This window comes from Anomaloglossus baeobatrachus, unplaced genomic scaffold, assembly GCF_048569485.1.
Source record: "Anomaloglossus baeobatrachus isolate aAnoBae1 unplaced genomic scaffold, aAnoBae1.hap1 Scaffold_3643, whole genome shotgun sequence".
Taxonomy (NCBI): Eukaryota; Metazoa; Chordata; class Amphibia; order Anura; family Aromobatidae; genus Anomaloglossus; species Anomaloglossus baeobatrachus.
The window spans coordinates 47,915-56,454 of record NW_027442995.1 but is presented as its reverse complement, the minus strand read 5'-3'; positions in this window follow the sequence as shown (position 1 = coordinate 56,454).

Genomic DNA, 8,540 nt, shown 5'->3' with positions numbered 1-8,540 from the left:
GCTGTAACTCATCGCGCTCCGCCTGCAATGCATCATGTTTGGTTTTGAGCAGAGACCGTTTTAGAAGGCAGAGTAGCGGTATGGTGACGCTAATAATGGCGTCATCTTATACCTTTATGATGTTATTGTTTATTCTAAAGCAAACAAGATTTTAGGGTGTATAAAAAGGGAGATTAGATCCGGTGATCCCAACGTATTGTTAACCCTCTATAAATCACTTGTAAGGCCACATCTGGAATATGGGGTAAAGTCCTGAGCAGGTTGATAACCATTGGTTTGAGCATGGTAGGGTGTAGTGCGCATCTTCCTGCATCCGCCATAACCTTCCCTTAGGATATACTGTGCCCTTATCAGATTGGTTGTACAAGGTTGCTTCTCTTATTGGATGGATTTCAAGCTGCATGGATAATGTTCATTTAAATGATGTGGATAGAAAGACTGAAGATATCTACATGTAGTCTGAAATCCATCATGAATCAATACTATTTTACACAGTCATAAGCAGCCCATGGGCATTCACCTGCATTCAAACCAATAACAGCTCATAGACCAGACAATCCATCTACCACTGGACCAAAGACAGGAAGTTAAATCCACTGCCTGCGGTAACCAACTTAATCCTATAGGCTACTCACACAACAAACCCAACAGAAAGGAAAAAAACATGGCTTCGATTATCCATCCAATGAAAACGCATAACCATTGTGAGCCATTGGACAATGCAATTGGACACTTGGTGACATGGTGCACGGCCCAATGAATCAAGTCTTTACTTCATATTCACGGTTTAAGCCCTTGGGTTCTAATGTGCCCAGAGTACATATCCAGAAAGATTCTCTTTCTTTGAGCTAAACACAAGTCAACAATACATTGTAAGCAGATTCTATTACCAGTCCCACACCATTTTGTGACGCATAATCACACAGTGATCCAATTAACATTCCAAGTCATCGAACATGTCCAAGCCATACGCAGAGGAGGCAATAGAATTAGGAAGCTCAAAGAAAGGGAATCTTTCTGGATATATACTCTGGGCACATTGGAACCCAAAGGCTTAAACCATGAATATGAAGTACAGACTTGATTCATTGGGCCATGCATGGACATAATGGACATAATTCTAATAGGCAGGACAGGTAATAAGGAGCACAAGTTATATGCTAAAATGTGTTGTGTGACAAGACAGACACAGGAAAGGACATGATAACAGGTGTAGGGACCAACAAGGTGAGACAAGGGGTATCAGGATAGGGTCAAGTAGGTATGAATGTAGTAATGGGGCAGGCATAGAGAATTGTATGTGAATGTGAATTACAATAAATCACTAAGGAAAGGAATATGTGAGTGTGTGCCTAATGTAAACTAATATTGTACTGGCAAAATTATAGATGGAAAGGGAGAAGGGGAGGGGGGGAGAGAGGAGGCTGTAATTGACTACAAGGGTATGAGTTATGAGTGATCATAGGGATAGTGTTACATAAGTGGAAATACCTATGGAGGACCGGATGTGTAAGCGCATACCTTATACAAACCTATAGAGTGCTGATGGGTGAGAGTGTGATGTTAGATATAAGACATCCTATAGTGAATAGTGAGCCGTAATCAAGTGCAACAGGGATATTTCACGTGACTATGGGAACCTGGAAGGTAAAGAAAGGGGAGAAAAAACTGTTAGACAAGGTAATCAGACATAATGTAACCAGTTGATCAGACATGATCACCTGGTTTGAGACCCCCTGCCTTACACTATATAGATATCATGTTCATTCCCCATCTATCTTGCTCAGGAGAGCATCTCCCTCCCCCGGCACCAAGAGCAGCTCATACTGAATTGTTACATTGACTAGTAACACTGCACACAGAAATGCACCTTAATATTCCACTGTTAACCCTTTCCTCCTAGCAGTAACACACAACTCCTCACCTTGATATCATGGTGATTTATGGTCAGAATGACTTCAATGCGATCAGTGATTTCTATTCTAGCTCTGCTCACATAGATTTTATATCCACACTCAACTATAGGCCGTTCTTCATATTTTGGGGGCTTTTAGTCAGATATACTAGTTTGTGCCTGTATAGTATTGGTGTAGATGGGAGTGTAGGGCATGGGTTACATGGCACTGTGGTGGAATACTGATGGGAGGTATTGGTGCTGTGTTTGATGCTTCTACTGGGTATTTTCCTACAAATACTGGAACAGCTCACTGCTTAGAATGATCCTTCCCAGCTCTATAATATATTATATATACCCCACAATGCAGGCTCACACACACATTTGTCTCAAGTGTGTTGTAGGGACACAGATACAGTCTTGGTCATGTGACTAAAGGCTACTTTACACACTGCGATATCGGTCCCGATATCGCTAGTGTGGGTACCCGCCCCCATCTGTTGCGCGACACGGGCAAATCGCTGCCCATGCCGCACAACACCGACCAGACCCGTCACACATACTTACCTGCCCGGCGACGTCGCTGTGTCCGGCGAACCGCCTCCTTTCTAAGGGGGCGGTCCGTGCGGCGTCACAGCGACGTCACTGAGCGACCGCCCAATAGCAGCGGAGGGGCGGAGATGAGTGGCCGGAACATCCCGCCCACCTCCTTCCTTCCTCATAGCGGCTGGGAGGCAGGTAAGGAGAGGTTCCTCGTTTCTGCGGTGTCACACGGAGCGATGTGTGCTACCGCAGGAGCGACGAACTACATCGTTACTGCTGCAGTAACGATAATCGAGAATGGAGACCCATGTCACCGATGAGCGATTTTGCACGTTTTTGCAACGATGCAAAATCGCTCATCGGTATCACACGCAGCAACATCGCTAATGCGGCCGGATGTGCGTCACAAATTCCGTGACCCCAACGACTCCGCATTAGCGATGTCGCAGCGTGTAAAGCCCCCTTTAGTGGGAGTGGTGTACAGGGTCTTAGCAGTAAAGAGTATTCCATATTTCTGCCAGATACCCACAGAGATATTGAAATCTGAAAAAAGAGACTTCTGCTCATTGAAGGTAAGAACTGCTCACATAGCGTTCAACTCCACAGCAAACGAGTGCTCTAGCACTGGCATCTCAGCAGGGATATTCCCCTACTACACATGTGTGTCTAGGTCACTGTGACAGTTTACAGGACATAACTCAGGGCACCTAGACAGAAGGCAGAGGGACTACTTTCTATTTCTGGTGTAGAGCTTAGTACAATATATATATATTTATACTATTACATGGGACACATGTACCTTGTATTACCATTATTCGCTGTATATGAACCCCTTTTCTCCGGGCATTATTTGTCTATAGCATTTTTCACGAACCTGAGGCAACTGAGAACCCTTCAGTGAAGGAATTCCACTAACCCTCACAATACCTACCAGGGGCCTCCCTGCAGTAACTCAGGTAGTTGTACCCATTCTCTTTCCGCATTCTATGTGTTCTTCTTCTTTCTTCTTTTTTTTCTTTTTTCTTCTTTTTATTTCTATCATGTAGTTCAGGGGTTTATAGATATATGTCCTGCATCTCATATTTCCTTTAGTGGTGCTTCTTACCCATTCTCATATCATTTACCCTAGTATTTCATGATCCTGAGGCGACTGAGAACCCTTTAATAAAGGAATCCTTTTTCACCTGAATTGTCAAGTGATACTTACCAGTGACTATCACGTAATGTTACAGGTAGTTCCATTTTCTTCCTCTTCTTTCTCTCCTTTCTTCTTTGTCACACGGTCCATTGTGTTATAGCCCACGTGTCATGATAACACTTGTACCATCTTTTCATTTAGATTCCACCTACAATTATTTACCGATTCCAGTTCTGGAATAGGCTTTCATCATCTACTCACTAGAATTCTCAAGTTCATAAGGTACTGAGACATATACATGTTCACACCATTATAAAGAACAAAGTATAAACATTGAGGTTTTTCTCACACCCATGTTCCTGTGTTCTTTGATATGATATGTGTTCATTTCCTTCACTATATAGGATTGCAAGTTTTCCATTTGTACCTTAATGGCAATGACGCTATACAATTGAACACATATCATCCTGTTATCCATATAGGTGTGTATTTACCTGCTTGACTATTTTTGGTTGTTTGATCCAGAATGTTTCTCCAGATAGGTCATGTGGAAATTTTCTTTCCTCAGTACAAATGTTTTCACTATGGCTTTGGAAAATTTTTTTGTATGTGCATCATGGTCATTTGACCCATTGTACTCTCAAGTAGCAATATATTGTACTGTTATGTTGTACTATGTACTAATTACGTGTTTATATGGTTTTGTAACCCTTTATGATCTTAGATAACTTTATCCTTGATAAAGACCTAAAAACAAGCTCGAAACGTTGGATGAATTATCCTTTTGCACAAATAAAGAATTTTCAGCATTCTAAGAGTTCTTTTCTTACGTTATTGATCACTATAGTGTGCCAGAGCTATTTCTATTGAATTGACTCTTATTTTTTCTGAGCACCTGCTATATACACAGTGAGCCAGACATATTCAATTTTCATTCAGAAGGCAGAGGGAAGCCTTAGCAGCTGAGCCTATATCTTGGCTTGTGAGCATTAGAACAGGCCGGCGATTACAGGGTAACATGAAAAATGTCCAGCTTGCATTATGACTAGAACATGACAATATCCTTTTAAGTACTAACCTATGATGCGTTCCTAAGCAGTTGATGTTATATGTTCTACATTTCATTTTCTGCATACTTTCCAAGTAGTAGAATTTGCTTTGATATAGGCAACTGGATTTTCACAATGAAAAGGCAAAGGATAACGCCCGAAAAAGACGCCATACATTATGTCAGTGCCATCACTGACAAACCTGGATTGACCATGAAATACATCAATCCCCTTAAAGGTGAGTTAAAACAAGTTTTAACTAAATTGCCTTAATATTGTCATGCATTAGAATGACTGTCTTAGGTAATGATAAATATTTTCTACAGGAAGAGGAGTGTTTGCTGAAACTGAAATCGAAAAAGGGAGTTTTGTTGCAGAATATCGAGGTGAGCTCACGTATGCACTTACGATGGTAGACAACTACTCGAGATTTATGGTTGTGGTACAAGTCAAAGATCTAATGGCCCATACTGCAGCGAAGGTCTTCCAAGCACACTTATGCAGACCTCATGGCTACTCAGAGAGAGTCCTCACAGATCAAGGCACTGCCTTTGAAGCGGAAATCTTCAAGGACTTCTGCAGCTTTTACCGATGCAGGAAGATGCGTACTACACCCTACCATGCTCAAACCAATGGTTATCAACCTGCTCAGGACTTTACCCCATATTCCAGATGTGGCCTTACAAGTGATTTATAGAGGGGTAACAATACGTTGGGATCATCGGATCTAATCTCCCTTTTTATACACCCTAAAATCTTGTTTGCGTTAGAATAAACAATAACATCATAAAGGTATAGCAGTACCGTTTCAAAGTTTCGGTGTCCCAAGCAGCATTCCATCAGCCTCTGGAAGGTTCCTGGCAAATTGCACAGCTCGAAGGGCATGCTTTTGAACTCGCAGAGACCCATCGGGGTGGCAAAGGCGGTCTTCTCCCGGTCTGCCTCAGCAACGGACACTTGCCAATAGTGACTAGTGAGATCAAGGGTAGAAAAATAATTTGCAGTTGTCAATGCAGCTAGCTATTCCTCAATACAGGGGAGTGGTGCTGTCCTTCTTCTTTAACAGGACCAACGGAGCTGCCCAGAGGCTACAACTGTCACGGATAACCCCAGCCTCCTTCATGTTGCTCAACATGTCCTTGGTACACTGGTAATGTGCAGGTAGATTTGGCTTATATCTCTCTTTGATGGGTGGGTGTGCACTTGTGGGGATGTAGTGTTTGACCCCTTTTATTTTTCAAAAGTCTAGCGGATGTTTGCTGAAGACTTGCTCGTATTCTTGCACTAGCCTGTAGACCCCCTTCTTGTGATGTGAAGGTGTGGAGTCAGTGCCTACGTGTAATTCCTTACACCACTCCTCTGGCTGACTTGGTGAGCTGTCACTGAATGGGTGGGCTGAAGCAATGGTGGATGCTGCTGTTTGGATAGCATGTGTATCTACTGAGAACAGCTTATCAATGGTGGCAAATCGGAGCAGCTTAATCTTTTGCTCTCCGCAGTTCAACACTCTCATGGGCACTCTTCCCTTCCATATTAATGAATAAAACTATGATGTAAATAGCATATAGATACCCCACAAATGCAGATAAAAGTAGGTTATGGGAAAAGGGGGAAGAGAGAAACAGGAAAATAGTGGAATAAAGTATACCTTCCAGGTGGGAGAGGAAATGGCAGCACAGCCAGTGGAGGTGAAGCAAGGGGAGCCTGCAACTAAAGAGTTGAGAGCGTTATCACATGGTGACTGAGCCTGATTGTAACGGGAGCATAGAGGTGCCGATCCTGTCTTACCTGCGTTGGTGTAGAAGTGGGTGTCCTGTGGTGGAGTCAGCTATGTGCAGTGGTGGCCGTGGGTTCTTTTATGTGCGACCGTAGTAATAGCTGTGCCCACTTCCTGTATGGGAGTGGAATGCAGTGAGGCTAATGGAACGCACGCCTGCGCATTTGTGTTTAACGTCGCGCATGTGCAGAACGGAGAAAAGGCTGCGCTCACTTCCTAATGAAAGGGAGTGAGACGCAGCTGGGAAGGGAAGGGAAAAGATTAGGGTTTGGGGATGATGAAAGGGCTTTCTACGGGCAAGGATGGCAAAGGGTGGCAGTGACGGAAAGTCAGGCAGATGGTCCTGTCCTGTCCTGTCCGTCCGTCTTTTTGTATCATGAATTGGAAAGACTGCAAGGGGGAGGGGAGGTGCTTGTGCCCAAAAGGAGGAGTTATTCAGATTCATTGCAGTGGGCGGCGGCTGCAAAAAGCACCATTCTCCTTGTTTTTGCTCTGCAAAACAGCCTTTTCAAGGGTTTGGCTTGGGTGACAAAATGTCTTCTGTAGGCGTGGGTTTGTCTCCCTCTCCCTAAGATGTGTCCGGTATAGGCCAGGGTGCCACTCAAGGCCGTAACCAATTCGGGTTATAGCTTCTCGGCCTTTTGGCTAAGATCAAGTGTAGTTTCGGAGGACGCTACCTTGGTCGGTACTGGAAGGTGCCTGGGATTGCACGTCTGCCGGCCTTGAGGGAGTGTGTGCGCCTTCTGGTGACACATAGCCCTCTTGTGCCTGGACGGTTCCCAGGCAACGGGAGGCGATCACCTTTGTTATTTTGAAGTCCTACTGATAAACAGAAAAAAAATGAAAATCCAGTTGCCTATATCAAAGCAAATTCTACTACTTGTAAAGTATGCAGAAAATGAAATGTAGAACATATAACATCAACTGCTTAGGAACGCATCATAGGTTAGTACTTAAAAGGATATTGTCATGTTCTAGTCATAATGCAAGCTGGACATTTTTCATGTTACCCTGTAATCGCCGGCCTGTTCTAATGCTCACAAGCCAAGATATAGGCTCAGCTGCTAAGGCTTCCCTCTGCCTTCTGAATGAAAATTGAATATGTCTGGCTCACTGTGTATATAGCAGGTGCTCAGAAAAAATAAGAGTCAATTCAATAGAAATAGCTCTGGCACACTATAGTGATCAATAACGTAAGAAAAGAACTCTTAGAATGCTGAAAATTCTTTATTTGTGCAAAAGGATAATTCATCCAACGTTTCGAGCTTGTTTTTAGGTCTTTATCAAGGATAAAGTTATCTAAGATCATAAAGGGTTACAAAACCATATAAACACGTAATTAGTACATAGTACAACATAACAGTACAATATATTGCTACTTGAGAGTACAATGGGTCAAATGACCATGATGCACATACAAAAAAATTTTCCAAAGCCATAGTGAAAACATTTGTACTGAGGAAAGAAAATTTCCACATGACCTATCTGGAGAAACATTCTGGATCAAACAACCAAAAATAGTCAAGCAGGTAAATACACACCTATATGGATAACAGGATGATATGTGTTCAATTGTATAGCGTCATTGCCATTAAGGTACAAATGGAAAACTTGCAATCCTATATAGTGAAGGAAATGAACACACATGGGTTTGTTGTGTGAGGGTGTGAGAAAAACCTCAATGTTTATACTTTGTTCTTTATAATGGTGTGAACATGTATATGTCTCAGTACCTTATGAACTTGAGAATTCTAGTGAGTAGATGATGAAAGCCTATTCCAGAACTGGAATCGGTAAATAATTGTAGGTGGAATCTAAATGAAAAGATGGTACAAGTGTTATCATGACACGTGGGCTATAACACAATGGACCGTGTGACAAAGAAGAAAGGAGAGAAAGAAGAGGAAGAAAATGGAACTACCTGTAACATTACGTGATAGTCACTGGTAAGTATCACTTGACAATTCAGGTGAAAAAGGATTCCTTTATTAAAGGGTTCTCAGTCGCCTCAGGATCATGAAATACTAGGGTAAATGATATGAGAATGGGTAAGAAGCACCACTAAAGGAAATATGAGATGCAGGACATATATCTATAAACCCCTGAACTACATGATAGAAATAAAAAGAAGAAAAAAGA